The 17,135-nt window shown below is 47.5% G+C and overlaps 1 protein-coding gene across 1 annotated transcript in view; it reads left to right on the top strand.

Moving 5' to 3' along the window:
* The first annotated feature begins 11,756 nt into the window (after window positions 1-11,756).
* MME (membrane metalloendopeptidase) overlaps window positions 11,757-17,135 on the top strand; it is a 79,621-nt gene continuing 74,242 nt past the window's right edge. The window contains exon 1 of the mRNA XM_077348635.1: window positions 11,757-11,886. The gene's annotated coding sequence lies outside the window, so the exon portion shown is untranslated. The remainder of the gene's footprint in view (window positions 11,887-17,135) is intronic.

Raw genomic sequence — 17,135 nt, 5'->3', positions numbered from 1 at the left:
TTAGACAACAAGGCAGTGACCAAACTGGGTAAGAATGACTGTGTTGAGTCACAGCCAGCTCATAGCAACCCCACAGGATTTCCAAGGCAAGAGACGTTCAGAGGTGGTTTGCTGTTGCCTGCCCCTTTGTAGTGACTCTGGAATTCCTTGTGGGCTCCCATCCAAATACTTATCAGGGCTGACTCTGCCAAGCTTCTTAGATCCGAGATCAGGCTATCTTGGGCCAGCCGGGTCAGTAACCATAATCAGAGGCCTGCTAGGAGTGAGTATTTTGTGTTTCTCATAAAAAGTCATCCCAGGGGGAATTTTTTTCCCTGCCTTCCAGTGTTCTAAGTATTTGCATCCTTGGATCTGTTCCCAGGCACAGTCTCTTCTAAAATGTTCTTATCTACCTTAGCCCTAAGGCCAGTGTTCCACCAACTTTTGATAATCGAGTCTTATTTCACAAACTAAAACTGGGAGGCACTCTTTGTTCTTACAACTGAGAGCAACCGAAAACTTGTGTTCCAGTGTTTCAGGGTCATGTTTCAAAGGAATAAAAGGAGACTTTTGTGATTTGATTATTTACTGGGGTGCACCAGCAGTTGTCTCATGCAACTGGTGTAAGTCTAGACTCGGGGATGTAAGTGATACATCAAGAAAGAATGACATCCAAATCAGTGAATAGACAGCAGTGAAAGAACAGGTAACTCAGATACCTGGATTTCAGGCACTGAACGAAGGTAAACTACAAACCTCAGACTGTGCACTTTAATTCCAGTGACTTTAGTATGGCTTTTTCTTTGCTTTGCAATGTATTTGCTCCGGGGCTCTGTACAAGAGAAGTGGATTCCTCGAGACAACTTTGTTCTCACTGGTTTGGACCCCAGAAATCCATTGTGTGCAGATCACAAATGCTGTTATGGTTGGCCACATAAGAAGGTACTAAAGATCTATAGATAAGCAAAATATCCAGTATTTGAACTGGGGGGGGAGTTGTTTCTAAAGGTATGGGAGGCCACATCCTGGAGCTGAAAAAGTTGAATGTGTACATAATGTTTTACAAACATATCAAACAGAACATGTGAACTGACTTGAAAAGGCATTTGTAGTCACCCTTGTTTTTGGAGTGTGTGAATTCATCAAATTCCAAAGTTGGGATGGAGGCATTCAGCTCTCTTCTTTATAGGTTCAGATTTAAGGGTGCCAACTCTGAGTTAGAAATTCCTGGAGATTTGGGGATGGAGTCTGGGAAGAACAGGGCTTGAGGTGTCAGAGTTTGACAAATAATCCAATCAGTGCTTTGGAGCAGTAGTCCCCAACCTTTTTATCACCGGAGACCGGTCAACGCTTGACAATTTTACTGAGGCCTGGGGGGGGTAGTCATTTGCTGAGGGACGTCACTGCCGCCTGAGCCCCTGCTCCACTTGCTTTCCTGCTGGCATCCTTGACTTCCTACCACCCACTGGGGGGCACTGCCAGCAGCTGCTGCACAGTGCCAGGCCGAGGGGGAGCCCCAGCCATGGCAGCTGCTGGAGAGCACCAAAGGTGCAGCTGGGGAGGAGGACGAGGAGGAGCCGCGGCCCGGTACCAAATGATCTACGGACCGGTACCGGTTATCTGACCGGGGGTTGGGGACCACTGCTTTGGAGTTTGCTTTTAATGACCTTTACTGCAAGAGGATTGAGTGGTTGACTGACTGATTCAACACATATATGGACCACCCCAATAGGGCCTGCCATCTCAGGGCAGTTCACAACATGAAGAAATGCAATACAATAAAATTTTAAAGCATTAACAGTTAAAAGTAGCCAAACAATCGGTGGTGCCCTCATTGGTGTTCTTCTATTGGGGGAAGACAGTGAAAGCTAGCTAATTGCAGTAGGGGAGGCCCTTATGTTGGGTCAGAAAGTGAGAGAAAGGAAAAGTGATGTGGTGGTGGAGAAAGAGTGGTGGATTTGGAGAGATTCAGGTCGGTAGGCGAGTTGGTCTGAAGCAGCAGAACCAAGTCTGAGTCCTTGAAAACCAACACCATTTTATTCAGGGTTAAGCTTTCTTGTCCATGCAGATCTCTGCAGAAACAATTCAATGAGAAATTACAAGTCTGCACATATAGGCAGATGAGCAATAAATTAGAAGAGGGGGGATGTGGAGAGAACTATTTCTGCACTGGAGGCTTTGCACCAGGCTGCAGGCTGGAGTTTGAGCCGGGGCAGATTGCCCCACCTCTTCCTGTTCCTGTGTGGGGGATCATTTGGCTCAGTGCACCTCATCTGCCCTGGATTTGTGCTCCTACATGGGAGCGGGGACTGCAAAGTTCCCAGTGCAGAAACAGAGAACTGGAGAGAAAGGGGAGGAATCTAAAGTGGAGGGGATGGGATGGCTGCTACTCTATGATTTTTGCAAGTCCCCACTTGTACTTCATCTCTATCAAGGAGGGGCAAATTGTATCTACCTAACCAAGTTGCCCTTCCTGCCCTAAGGGACATGCTTCCTTAAACATTGCCTGGATTTAGCTTCAGTTCACTTGTATTCTGTCTCCTCTTCTACACTGCAGCAGCAGCAGCAGCAAGCCAAGTTCTTGGGAAGACTGCTATGTTGAAATGAATGAACACATTAAAAGGAAAGGGTAAATGATGGGTTTAACTCAGCAATCATTGAATTAAGACATCCCCCATTGTTTGGGGTTGTTATCATCCAGGGTCACTGAGACCAATGTTCTTTGTTCCTACTGTACCAATCCATGCCTGACTTGCTCAGCTGCTCTCCTCCATTGCCAGCCTGCAAGCATGAACTGATCTCTTATGCAACTTATTTTCCTTAACAGACCTGTGTGTTGTGTCTGCTTGTTTAATCCAATAACAAAAGAAGTAGGAATACACAGTGTAGGCAGCTCATGTAAAAAAGAAAATATACTGTGTTAAGTACAATACAAAGTAAGGCAAATAATCATTGACTGAATCTTTTTTTTTGTCAATGAAGGGGTTATTTTTCAAGATGAAACTGATTGTAGAATATATTGAAAACACTCCAACTACCTCACATGGACCGTTTATGCACTGGGAACTTCACTGCTCCAGCTCCTGTGCAGGAGCATAAATCAGGGGCGGATGAGGTGCACCGGGCCAAATGTTCCCCCGTGTGGGTGCAGGAAGAGGTGGGGCAATCTGCCACAACTAAAACTCCAGCCTGCAGCCTGGCATGAAACCTCCAGTGCGTAACTGGTCATACATAATATCTGCTGTGGAGAGAGGAAGGGAAGGCGACTGTAAACTGCTTTGAAACTCTTTCAGGTAGTGAAAAGCACAGTATAAAAACTAACTCTTCTTCTTCTGCCTGGAAGAAGGTAGATAGCAAACCTATTACTAAGAAGAAAAAAATAGAGATCAGCTAAAATTGTTTTTCTCCTCCCTTTGTTTCTTCTTTGCAGATGAATGTAAGAAAGAAACTCATCCTGTCAGATGACTGACAGTTCTTCAGGATGTGGCATTAACATAAAACATGTTTTTCTCAAGCTAAGTGGTTACCTTAGTCCTTTACAAGCACAACCTGACAATGTGAAGAGGATTTAGAAATACTTTTGGTCTTGTTCTGACAAGATCGATGCAGACCAGCAACCATACTTGAAATCTCATGATTTTGCTATTGGTGCGAGATGTCAAAAACAACAAGGGATCTGAAGCACAGAAGAGAGTACTATGTCCTCCTGGCTGGAGTCATGCTTCCAGAATTGTGGGCAATTAATTGTCCAGGAATCTCAGACTGATTTGTATGAAATGTATTACTCAGTTCAAAATCACTTACTAAACCATTTCAGAGCTGATGGCACCACTGCAGGTGAACTAAAAAGTTGGAGGGGAGATGGACACCAAATTTATTGCAGTCTGACTCACTGATGATATCAGATTTGAAAACTAGGTTGAAACAAATCATTCCCCATAACCAAAGTTTTGACTCTAAAGTGGTTCCACCTCTTGAGGCTTGTTAAAACCTGAGCTTTATTTGGAATCCTGGAAGACCTGCCTGGGCAGGCTAGCTCAGGCCTGGGGACCAGGTTGACACAGAGTCAAGTGAATCAACAGGATTATTTATTTAATGCCCTAACCTGGGAGGTCCAAACTGTCCTGATCTTATCAGATTCCGTATCAGACCTGAGTTGCCCCTGGTTGGTACTCAGTTGGGCGACAACTAAAACAGACCAACAAAATACTCTAGGGTTGCTATTCAGAGGCAGGCAATGGAAAATATCTGTCTCTGTTCATCTTTTGCCTTGAAACCCCTACAGGAGTGCTACAATCCCATCTGTGACTTGATAGCACTTCCCCCCACACCATTTATCCAGCTGTTGTTTTATGAATGGGGCCGCTCATTTCCAGGTGGGACCTGCAATTCTCCTGGAATTACAACCAGACTCCAGACTAGACAGATCACTTCCCTGGAAGAAAATGACAGCATTGAAGGATAGACTCTAGGTAGGTTTCTCAATGTCCAGGTGATGGTTATGGATCTCCCACTATCACAAATGATTTACAAGTGAAGGCACTTTCTATGGCAGGCTTTCTTGACCAGGGTTTCATGAAACCAAATGGGTGGGAGTTAATTAATTAATTGTCTGTCTGTCTGTCTGTCTGTCTATATTGGATGATATGATCATATATGGTCATGTTGACCCATCTACCCCTCCTGAAATGACCAATGATGAGCCTGGGAAGGGGAGGGGCCCTTGGTGGGTGTGTGCACAGCTAAGCTTCCCAACCATTTTCTGCATGATTGTGCCACTTCTGGGGTTTCTGGGGTTTCTTGAAGCCTGAAGAATGTTTCCGAGGTTTCTCATTGGTAAAAGTTGAGGAAGGGTGCTCTATGGCATTATACTGCACTGAAGTTCCTCCTCCCCCTCCCCAAACCTCCCCCTTCTCATGCTCCACCCCAAAAATCTCCTGGCATTTCCTGACCCTGAGCTGACAACCATAACTCTATGGGATTGTACCCTACGGAGATCCCTCCCTCCCCATTTCCAACTTCCCCAATCACAATACATGTATTTCCAATAATGTCCTAAACCAGAGTTGGTAATACTGTTCATGACCCATGTAATTCCCTCCTGAGATTCTGGGACAGGACACTGGAAAGCAAATAAATATATAATGCTGTCACTCCTTCTGTGTGCAACAACGGAGAAATTATTAGATGCCCTAAATCAGGATGATCTTTTAGCGATGTTGACTTCATGATAAAAGGAACTATTTCATAGATCCTCAGTATCACTGGGACATCACATTGATTGAGTACAATGGTCTCCAGTCATAACATTGTGAAACATGCTGTTTTTTCCCCAATTGAAGGCTCTAGAGGTTGCAATAGGTGAGAAAACATCAAACCACAGACAACTTACTTGTTGAGTCCCACAAGGGGCGGTCCTCTCTCCTATTCTATTCAACATCTTCATGTGCCCTCTTGCACAACTGGTACAGAAGTTTGGGCTGGGTTGTCTTCAATAAGTAGATGACACCCAGCTCTTCCTCCTGATGGATGGCCGTCCTGACTCTCTCCCAGAAGCATTAGCCAGCTGCCTGGAAGAAGTCACGAGATGGCTCAAGTGGAGTCATCTGAAGCTCAATCCTTCAAAGACAAAGGTCCTGTGGCTGAATAGGAAGGGGCCATGTGAGGAAATGTGCCTGCCCACCCTGGATGGTGTTCAGCTCTTTACAGCTCACTCCACCAGGAATCTGGGCAACATCCTGAATCCTTCCCTCACAATGGAAGCCCAGGTCATGAAGGTAGCACGGCTGGCATTTTACCATCTCCGCCAAGCCAAGCTACTAGTGCCCTACCTGGCCCCAGAACACCTAGCCACAGTGATCCATGTGACGGCCACCTCTAGACGGGATTTCTGTAACTCACTCTACGCAGGTCTACCTTTAGCTTTGACCCAGAAACTACAACTAGTCCAAAACACGACGGCCAGTATCATCACAGCAACACCATGGAGGGCCCATATCCGGCCCATTCTCCACCAACTACAGTGGTTGCCAGTTGAATTCCCGATCAGGCTAAAGGTTCTGGTAATTATCTTCAAGGCCATATGCGGTCAGGGCCCAGTGTACCTGAGGGACCGCCTCCCTGCTTACACCCCCCAAAGAGCTTTATGCTTTGCCACTACCAAGAGGCTAATGATCCCTGGCCCCAAAGAAGTTCGCCTGGCCTCAATCAGGGTGGAATGAGCTCCCAGAGGAGATCAGGGCCCTGACGGAGCTAAAATAGTTCCACAGGGCCTGCAAAAGGGAGCTCTTCCACCAGGCATTTGGTTGAGACCAGGCATAACCAACAACATCTACAGGGCCCCTGCCCCTCCTTAAAGGGGATCTAGCACAAGATACAGCAGGGTGGCTTGACTGACTGAGGTGTCAGCAGTCCCAGTCCTCTGGACCAAATGCTGCCTCCCCTCAATAAATTCAGTCTGCCTGTAGTTTCCAACCAAGAGGGGAAAGAGAGGCTGCTTTACTGTTGTTTTGTTCGCTTAACAAGCAGCAAACCCCACAAAGACTTGCGCAAGGGCAGGCGTCACTTCATTTCCCCCTGTACCCTTCTCCAAACTATTTGTTTTCTTTCTCCTCCTAGGAGCCCCCCACATCGTCACTCTTATCCCTGATTCCTTCTCTCCTTCCTGCTCGCCAGTCTACTTTCTTGTGTCTCCTCACAAGTCTTCAAATTTATTTATTCTTAACCTCATTGCTGCTCAGTGCCCAGTATAAAGTTTCTTATACGATTCTCGTCTCCTCCATTTTATACTCACAACAACCTTCTAAGGTAGAATAACCTGTGTGTGACTGGCCCACAGTTACCCAGCTAGCTTTAATGGCAGAGTGGGTGTTTGAAGCTGGAGTCTTCCAGATTCTAGTCTAGCGCTATAATCCAGCCTTTCTCAACTTTGTGTCATTAAGAAACCCCTGAAACATTCTTCAGGCTTCGAGAAACCCCAAAAGTGGCGTAATTGCATGGAATATGCTTGGGAAGCATAGCTGTGTACATGCCCACTCAGGGCTCCTCCCCTTCCCACCCCCTCCAGACCCAGCATAGGCTATTTTGGGAGGGGAGGAGCAGGTTAACGTGACCTTATATCAGTGGTTCTCAACGTGGGGGTCGGAACCCATTTGGGGGTCGAACAACACTTTCACAGGGGTCATGGCAGGGCAAGCAGCTCGGCTGGGTGGGGGGGCACCATCTACATAACAGTCTTGTGGGGTACATTGAGTGTTTGTCTGTCTGGAGCAGTGGAAAAGAGCGAGATCGGCATGGTGGGACAAGAGGCAGAACTGAATTGAGAAACCCCGGGGGGAAAAAAACAATTTATATCCAATCACGAACAATGGATCTTCATTCCATGGGTCAGTTTTGGTTTAATTTCTGTGAAAGAACACCTGCATAATTTTATGGTTTGGGGTCACCACAACATGAGGAACTGTATTAAAGGGTCGCGGCATTAGAAAGGTTGAGAACCACTGCCATATATGGTCATATCACCCAGTAAATTTTTAACAAGTTAAAATATATATATATATATAAATTATTTCCAACTCATTTGGGAAACCCTTCTAGGGCTGTCAAGAAACCCTAGTTGAGAAAGCCTACTCTTCCCACTACACTACCCTGCCTCTCAATCACTATTTTTCTGGCTGGAGAAGCCTTAACTCCCGGAAAGGCAAACTGTATTTCTTCAATTTTTTGCCTGTTGTGCCACTGTTAAAAGTACAGTGACCCTGTCAGCGAAGAAGTGACTTTTTGTGCTATTATTCCCAATTTTTCCCCTCTTAGTCTTGGGCTTTCCTATGCTTAAAATCAAAGACATTATAATGGAAAACTTTGTGACATATAAATAGATCAAAATGTTTCTTCTTGCCATCAACATTTTGAGGCGAGGTGCAATTTAGAATGTCAGCACAGATAATGGGTAAGGAGGCTTGGAGCTGATTTCAAAGCAGATAAAAAAGGCATTAGGACGGTCCAGGTTGTTCTAATAACCGAAATGGCAGGGCTTCAACACATTATGCAGAGGAGGAGTTGGAATTCAGGCGTCTTCATTAGATGGAGGCTATTTCCAAAAATAAAACTGGTGTCTTCATTGTTGTGAAATGATATAGTAGCAGTAGCAGTAGTAGCAGCAGTAGCAGTAGCAGTAGTAGTAGTGGTAGTGGTAGTGGCAGTGGTAGTAGTAGGAGAAGGAGAAGGAGAAGGAGAAGGAGGAGGAGAAGAGTTGGTTCTTATATGGCTCTTTTCTCTACCCGAAGGAGTCTCAAAGCGGCTTACAGTCACCTTCTCTTTCCTCTCCCCACCACAAGCACCCTGTGAGGTACATGAGTCCGAGAGAGCCCTGATATCACTGCTTGGTCAGAACAGCTTTATCAGTGCTGCGGCGAGCCCAAGGTCGCCCAGCTGGCTACATGTGGGGGAGTGCAGAATTGAACCTGGCTTGCCAGATTAGAAGTCCGCACTCCTCACCATTACACCAAACTGGCTAGCAGCAGCAGTAACAGAAGAAGAAAAGGATGATGATGATGATGATGATGATGATGATGAAGTTTGCATCATTTCCTCAATGAATATGTTTTGAGAAATCATTAGATGGTTTTCCTCTTTACAGGTCAATATATGAAAACATTGCCTGCTTTTTCGTCCTCTCTCTCAGGCACGTGGGCCATATCTAGCCTTTTCTACTTAATAACTGTCTATCCATCTGTAGTCCATTCATTTCCTCATATTCTTTTTTCTTCTGCTATGCCAATCCCCCCAAAACCTAGCCCAGCGTTCTTTTTTTCCCCTACCAGATGAGTATCAGGGACCAGAGAGGGATTTGGTGCTGCCAGAGAGAACTAAGAATTATTATTTCTCTTCCTCTCCCTCGCTCTAGAAATTGTTGTGAGTGCCTGGGTATTAGAGGCGCATTGGGGGAGGCTCTTGAGAAGTGTCTTCTGGGATTGTGGTGTGGGTGTCTTTTTGTATGTGTGTAAGAGAAAGAGAAATGTAATGGAGCATGTATATGCTCTTTGACCCCGATCATTGTGAAACACAACAATAGTGTAGGTTCTTGACTGAGGAATGCTGGAGAAAATTCTGATGGGACTTGCCCTTCCTGTGTCCTTCCAAATCTCACCTCATCACTGCTTACTTGCTGTGTGCAAAAGTCTTGTGCGGCTGCAGCTGTCCTGTCTTTTCCCTCCCCGCATTGGATAGGCTGCATGTAACCCTCACTGAAGAACCTCTTGTGGCGCAGAGTGGTAAGGCAGCCGTCTGAAAGCTTTGCCTATGAGGCTGGGAGTTCAATCCCAGCAGCCGGCTCAAGGTTGACTCAGCTTTCCATCCTTCCGAGGTCGGTAAAATGAGTACCCAGCTTGCTGGGGAGTAAATGGTAATGACTGGGGAAGGCACTGGCAAACCACCCTGTATTAAGTCTGCCATGAAATCGCTAGAGGGCGTCACCCCAAGGGTCAGACATGATTCAATGCTTGCACAGGGGATACCTTTACCTTTACCTTTACCCCTCACTGTCTCTGGGCATGATCCTAGCCCTGGAATGATTTGCTGGAGAGGTTTTCTTCTGTTTTCATGTAGCTTAGAAGATCTAGCCAATCCAGCAATGTGGACTTATGCCACGCTTGTATCAAGGTTAGATTGTTGTGAAACACTCTACATGGGGCTGCCATTGAAGGCAGCTCAGGAATTCCAGATGGTACAGAACACAGCAACTCATTCAGTATTGGGAATTAGGCAGACTGCATGGGTCACCTGTTCTACGGTTACTGCATCTTGCTCAATTCAGGGTTCTAGTTATTACATAAATAGTTTCTTAATGGCCTAGGACCCATTTATCTACATGACTCTCTCGACATGCTCCACTGAGACAATTTCAGTCATCTGAGCAAAGTCTTCCAAAGGTGTCATCTTCAGGGCATGACTAGAGGCTGCAGTGTTGTAGTGCTGCAGTGATGCAAAAATGAAAAATGGCATGCTGGTACTCGTACCGGCCAGCATAGAACCCAATTCTAAAACCATGTTAACTTGAAAAAAGTTCAGTTGAAATTAGCTCAGTTGGACATGCTTGTTAGGAACTGTGCTTTGGGTTGGCATCAATCTAGCCTGGTTGTGTGGCATACTGATTAAAACGTGGAAAACGGTGTCAAGTTGCAGCCGATTTATGGCAACCCCTGTAGGGTTTTTAAGGAAAGAGACGTTCAGAGCTGTTTGGCCATTGCCTGCCTCCACATAATGACCCTTGTGGTGTTCCTTGGTGATGCCCATCCAAGCACAAGCAGAGCTGAACTTACTTAGCTTCTGAGAACTACTGAGATCAGGCTGCTCTGGGCTACCCAGGTAAGAGCAATGTGTTCGATCAGGATCTGGGAAAGGAGTTTAAATCCATGGACTCCCACTGGGTACTTTGGGTCCATCCACTCCCTCTTTCAGATGAACATGGTTGAGGATAAGGAAGAGGAAACCATGAATGATGGCCCTTTGGAGAAAAGGTGGAATGAGATACTGGACATCAGCCTTAGGTAGTAGAAAGTGCCGTCAAGCCAGCTTGGGGTAGTGGTTAGGAGTGCTGACTTCTAATCTGGCATGCCGGGTTTGATTCTGCACTCCCCCACATGCAAAGAGCTGGATGGGCTTGCCACAGCCCTGATAAAGCTGTTCTGACTGTGCAGTGATATCAGCGCTCTCTCAGCCTCTCCTCCCTCACAGGGTGTCTGTTGTGGGGAGAGGGAAGGGATGGCGACTGTAAGCCTCTATGAGACTCCTTTGGGTAGAGAAAAGAGGCATATAAGAACCAACTCTTCTTCTTCTTCTTCTTCTTCTGGTAAGTGCAGGGCTGGCCAAACTGGGGCTCTGCAGAGATCCACGGTAGGGGTTCATGATCACTGTATCCCATGGACATCTGGAGAGCCCCAGTTCCACCACCCTTGCCATAGGCTTTTCAAGGGAAGAGATGTTCAGAGGTGGTTTGCCAATGCCCGCCTCAGCACAGCAAACCTGGATTCCCTTGATGGTCTCCCTGCTTAGCTCCTGACAGCTGAGGAGGCCTGGGGCATCCGGGTCCAGCCAACATGCCTCCCTCAGGGGCACATATTCCAACCGGAGCCCCAGTGGATTCCACAAGATTGAAATCCTGAATATTCATTTTGCCGGGGAACGAAGTTTCCTCGCCCTCAGAGCCGCCTTCTTCCACCTGGACAGCCTGGGAAGGCCAGTCATGGGGATGAGGAAGGCGCCCCCGACGGCCGGGCGGGCTCCGTGGCCCAGGGCTCCCAGGCGCTGAGCAGCCGCAGGCCGGGGTGGCCAGGGGTCCTCCTGGGGGACGGTCCCGGCGGGGGAGCTCTCCAGGGGCCTGGGCGCGGGGTCCGGCCGCTCTGGGCGACTTGGGCGGCACTTCGGCGCCGCTGCTTTCGGCCCTCCCGCCCGGCGCGCCTGCTCTTTGTTCGCCTGGCTGGAGCGAAGAGGAAAAGTCCTGCCGAGAAGGCGCCCTCCGAAGCGAGGCATCCGTGGCCGGGAGTGGCGGGCGCTCTCGTGGGGAGGCCTGCAGGGGCTTTCCCGGGGGGCGGGGCGGGGGCCGAGGAGGCGCCCTGGTTGCTCGCCCCCCGCCTGGCTGGGGCGCCTCTGGGAAGCGCGGAGAAGAGCCCCGCGAGGGAGGGCTGGTGGACGGCGCTCCGGGAGGAGCAGCTCCCCCCACCCCCTCACCCCGCCCCGCCCCGCCCGGCACCTGGGAGCGCCCCTCTCGCCCGCCCCCCGCCCCGCCCCGCCCCCGCGGCCGGACCCGAGCGCTGCTGCTGCTGCTGGTGGTGGTGGTGCGCGCGCCCCGAGCCCCATTGGCTGGGCATGTGCCTGCTGTGGCCGGCGGCGCCCAACTTCTCCGGCGCGGTAAGTGCAGGGGCGGCTCGGCAGGCGCTGCGGGGCGACGGCGACGGCCAGGGAGGCGGGCGGGCGGGCAGCCAGGGGCCAGCGAGGCGAGGCGACGGGAATCGAGCCGGGCCGGCCAGGAGTCTCGCTTGGAGATGCCCAGCAAGCGGGAGGTGGGGGTGGGGGGCTTGGGAGGGAGATGCCACTCTGCACATGCTCAGGGGCAGGCCCTGCGGGACAAGCGGCTGTCGCTGGGGCCGCTTCCCTCGGGCATCCCGCCGTCGAGCGCCGCCCCGGCGCGCTGAAACTTCTGCAGCGTCGCCCGGCAGGGGCTTCTTCCTCGGGGGCTGTTCGTGTCAGTCGCCTCCTTGTGCACTTTTCTCAGCTCGCCCTTGGCTCCGTGGGAGCTGCGAAATAGGAAGAGCGCCTTGACTGAGCTGAAATCTGGCTTCTTCGTCTTCTTCTTCTTTTTAAATCATTTATCTTTTGATCGTGAAGTGAACAAATCCAACTCAATTCGCTTTCTAGAAATGAAAAAAAAAACATCTAAAGGGTTTTTTGGGGTTTTTTTTTTTACTGTTTCTCTGCTCTGAGTCCATCGTTGGCAGCATGGAAAGGTGTGCTTGTATTAAGCCGTGTTCCCTCTGTGGCTGGCACAATGAATTATGCAGCATATTACAGTGATGTTGGCTTCATACATGATTTTATGTGAACGTTCAGCGGTTGTCTATTTGAGTCCCGGTGGCCGGCAAGTGGTGTTTCGGGAAGAACGCATCTCTGCTCTCCTTGTCCCAGAGAGTACATCTAAGTTGATGATCACAGCCTGTGTTTCAGTAGCTAGCCAGAAAGAGTAGAAGGTCCATGCTCAAGATCTCTTTGCATAGATCAGTTACGCTGCTCAACTTGCCTGTGTGTACAAAATCATGCTGGTAAAAACAAGGTGGTGGCCATCCCTCCTCCCCCAGACCACACGCTGCATTGGAATCTTATTTACTGGAGGAGCAAGATTTCCGGTGCTGCAGGAGTGATGGCAAACGTAGACTGAAGAGGTGGTAGTTACTCTTGGTAGTACATGATGGGTGGTGGTGTTGGCCTGCCTATGGCAGCAGAAAAGAGCAAGAATCCAGTATCACCTTCAAAACTGAACAGATTTGTGGCAGGAGAGGAGCTTTCGTGAGTCACTGCTCGCTTCTTCAGAAAAGTGAAGAATACCTGAAGAACTGAACGTGACTCAGAAGAGCCCCTCCCCTGCCACAAATTTGGTTAGTCTTGAAGGTGCTACTGGATTCTCACCCTTGGCTCTTGGTAGCAGTACCTCCTCATAACTCTTGCATATTCTTGAGAACCCCAAAGTGTTCAAATTACTTTGGACTGAAGCTAAGTAATTGTTTCATCCTTTAAAAAAAAAAAAATCAAACCGTAATGGACTATTCTCGTGCCACTTTGCATTAGATCTCCAGTATGTCCCATAAGTATGAATGCAAGAATGCTCCTTACTGAACAGTAGCCACGGGAAGACTGAGAGCCTTCTTTCAGTTCGTGCCCATTCTGGGCACAGCCTGAAATAAAAATACGGGCTGAATAGCTGTTTCCATCTCTGCTGTCATTTGTGAAATGAGTTCAACCCATACTATAACAAACTCCATGGAACTGGGCTCCCAGAGTGATCTTGGCTTCTTTGAAAGGTGACCTGAATGTCAAGGGTTATTCTCAAGACACCCGCAACAGCTTGGTGTAGTGGTTAAGAGTGGTGGCTTCTGATTCCCCATTCTTTCACATACTGGGTGACCTTGGACTCGCCACAGCACTGATAAAGCTGTTCTGACTGAGCAGTAATCTCAGGGCTCTCTCAGCCTCACCCACCTCACAGGGTGTCTGTTGTGGGGAGAGGAAAGGGAAGGTGACTGTAAGCTGCTTTGAGACTCCATCTGGTAGAGAAAAGCGGCATATAAGGACCAACTATTATTATTCTCCTTTAGAAGATCCCCAATCCTTCTGAATGTGAAACAGGTCGCCCCCCCCCCCCCCCGCCCTTTTGTATCAGCCTCACAACCGGATTGTCCTTACAATGATACTATCTTGTTTCCTGAAGAAGTACACTCCAAACTAGCTTTTTCTTCTAGGGTTTCACCTCTCAAAGAACTAGTTGCAACGCTTGTTATAGGCAGACGGTGTTTGTATTTCAGACCCCAGATGGGTTCTCGTGCAATTCAGTGGGAAGGTGAAAAGTAGCCTGAGAGTGCTCTAGATTCCTGTGTGACAAATCAATAAACAGCCATCAATGATAGCCCAAATCTTTTAAGCTCCAGCTTGCTCTGATCACACTCCTCCTTGAAGGCTTGCTTCTAAGGCTTTCTGTGTGTTTGTTTTAAGGCGGTTTTAAAAACTGTATACTAAGGCCAGTGATTTTTGCCTTTGAATGTTCACATCAGTCTGCATATCAACTTTGTCTAATTTCCCTCTGGAGACCCCAGTTCAACAAGCTACCTGGGCCAAACCTTGATCTCAGCAGAGAAATTGGCACATGTCTGTCCAGTGCTACTGAAGGATACATATTGTGTTTTCTCTCCAGCCTATGTCCAAAAAGAACCAAGTACCCATCGTTGTAACTTGAAAACCACCAGACACATTTGAGCATGCCCCACAGGAATCGTTCAGAGAAATGGGAGTTAAATGGAAATATTTACCTGAATCTGAATTATGAAGGTCTTGTTTTGTTCTTTTCTCTTCCGTTTGGCTTGTTAGTTCTGTATGTGCAGCCTGTGCATAACTCTATGTTAAACTATCAGTGGATTTGGCTCTGACCAATTAGGTAGGTGATGGTTAGCATTCTTTGCTCCCCCCCCTCAAAAAAAAATGAAGTTGTTTCCTAGTTCTTTGTCTGATATGATATTGGAACATGCTGTAGGAGGGAGCACATTAGTAGAGGGGATAGATTATTTTGGTTTAGTGTTGTAGTCTAAAGCAGGGGTAATCAACCTGTGGTCCTCCAGATATCCATGGACTACAATTCCCATGAGCCCCTGCCAGCGGTTGCTGGCAGTTGCTCATGGGAATTGTAGTCCATGGGCATCTGGAGGACCACAGGTTGACTACCCCTGGGTATTTTGAGGGACAGCCATGTGCAAACTTCAGTGCCTTATTCAAGCTGAAGAAGGAGAAGAAGAATTTGCTTTTATACCTCACTTTCTTCTACCCTGAAGAGTCTCATAGCAGCTTACAATCTCCTTCCCTTCCTTTCCCCACTGCAGTAGAAAAGAGTGCAATAGCGCCTTAAAGTCTTAACAAAATTTGTTGGTAGGGTATGAGCTCTCATGAGTCACTACTCACTTCTTTAGATACAGCTAGAATCAGAGTTTTCCTAGCCTATACATTGGAAGGTGAAGTGATTTCAGATGCCAAGTGACATTAGCAAGGAAATGATGAGAGGCAGAGAGGGAGTGGGTGTGGAGAAATCAGCTTTGGTAATGAGACAGGAAACCTATGTCTCAATTCAGTCCAGGAGGATGCACTGTCTTGAGCTGCTTTTATCAGATGCAATTCAGCAGTCTCTCTTTCTAATCTCCCCTTGAAATTCCCGTGTGAGAGGACTGCTACTCTTAGGTCAGCAAATGAATGTCCTGGAAGGACCTCACTGGTTTTTGAATGTTGTATTTTCCAACGTCAGACTTAATGTCCATGCGTTGTTTGTTGAAGGGACTGCCCTGTTTGTCCAATGTCAAGGGTGGAAGGCCACTACTGATGCAGAATGGCATAAATCACATTCTATGATGAGCAGGAGTATAAACCTGAGATGATATGGCTAATGTGGGCTCCACTGACAGGGTTGCTATAGGAGACCAAAATTGGCATCTTGGGTTTTCGCACACCTTGGTACCAGAGCCCATGGTACTCTTAAGTAATTTATGATTGCCGGCCAGAAGTTATTGTAAGTTAGCAGACGGACTCTAAGCAAGTGCCTGTGCCTGGGATATGTTACTACCCAACATGGGTTGTTGGTTATTAATAATGCATTGAACTGGCTTGAGTTGTAAGTTGCAGGTGACCACCAATGGTGTTCTGCAGTTGTTTTCTTGTCCTATGGCAATGTGTCCCTGGGTCTCATTCTGGCCTTCCCAATCATCTTTCTCACTAAATCAGGAGGACATTGGAGTTGCAGAAATGCCTGTTGGAAAGGCCAGAATGATGTGATTTGACTGCACTTTCCGGCACTACCAATGCAACATTTCAAGCTGCCAGTTTCTAACCATATACATGTATATTTATTTTATTTCTCTGGAGAATTTATATGCTGCTGCACCTCTCCAAAGGTCTTACCCAGGCAGATTCCAACACAATAAAACGAAATCATTAAACCACAGTCAATAAAAACAAGCCAGGGCATAAAAATCAAGCTATTGTCCAGGCTAAGTGCCAACCATTAAACATCTGTAAAGCCTGAGTGAAAAGAAATGCTTTGACCTGTCACCGAAAGGAAAGTAAGGTAAGCACAGGCCACAGGGAATAGCAAGTTGTTCTCTTTTATCCAAACAAAACAAAAAATTGAGTGGCACCTTAATGAAAGCTCATATGGAAATAAATGTTATTCTGTGAGGCGTTGCTAGATTTTGGTTTTAGGGTTGCTTTTTTTAAAGGTACCAGGTGAGCCCCAAAGTGGAAGGCATTCCCAAGGCAAAGTTTCATCTCTGAAAAAAATCTACAGAGAGCAGAGCTTCAGAAGAAGATCTTAACTTTCTCTCTGCAACATGGGGGAGTGGGGGTAAAGTTGTGCTTATTGTCTAGCCTCTGGCATGGCCAAAAAAAATGTTGCAGCACTGCATGCAAGAAGAAAATAGTTGCAATTTAGGAACCAAAATGTTATCACTGAGACATGGTTCCAGTTGCAGGGCTGAGGGGGATGAGGTTGCTTAAAGTCCTCCAGGGAATGTTGGCAGAGACAGGACCTGAACACGGGGACTCCATGACTGATACATGACCTTACAAAAGAAAAAGGAAATCGGGAGCCAACAGGGACCCAGAAATGAAAACAAGCATGCAAGTGTGTTAATTCCATTTGTCCCCTTCATTCATAGTTGGCCTGAATCATTCTAGTGGCATGTTTTGTCTGTGCTTTTAGATAGGGATGCCAGTTCCCAGGTGGGACCTAGGGAACTCCTGGAGTTACAGCTCATCTCCAGACTAAAGAGATCAGTTTCCCCAGAGACAACGGCTGCTTTGGAGCATGGACTCCATAGCATTATACAAGTAGAATAAGGGTTTGCCTAGAGATG

This window comes from Paroedura picta, chromosome 8 (genome assembly GCF_049243985.1).
Source record: "Paroedura picta isolate Pp20150507F chromosome 8, Ppicta_v3.0, whole genome shotgun sequence".
Classification (NCBI taxonomy): domain Eukaryota; kingdom Metazoa; phylum Chordata; class Lepidosauria; order Squamata; family Gekkonidae; genus Paroedura; species Paroedura picta.
The sequence above is the reverse complement of the archived record's forward strand: the minus strand, read 5'-3'. Positions and strand labels throughout refer to the sequence as shown.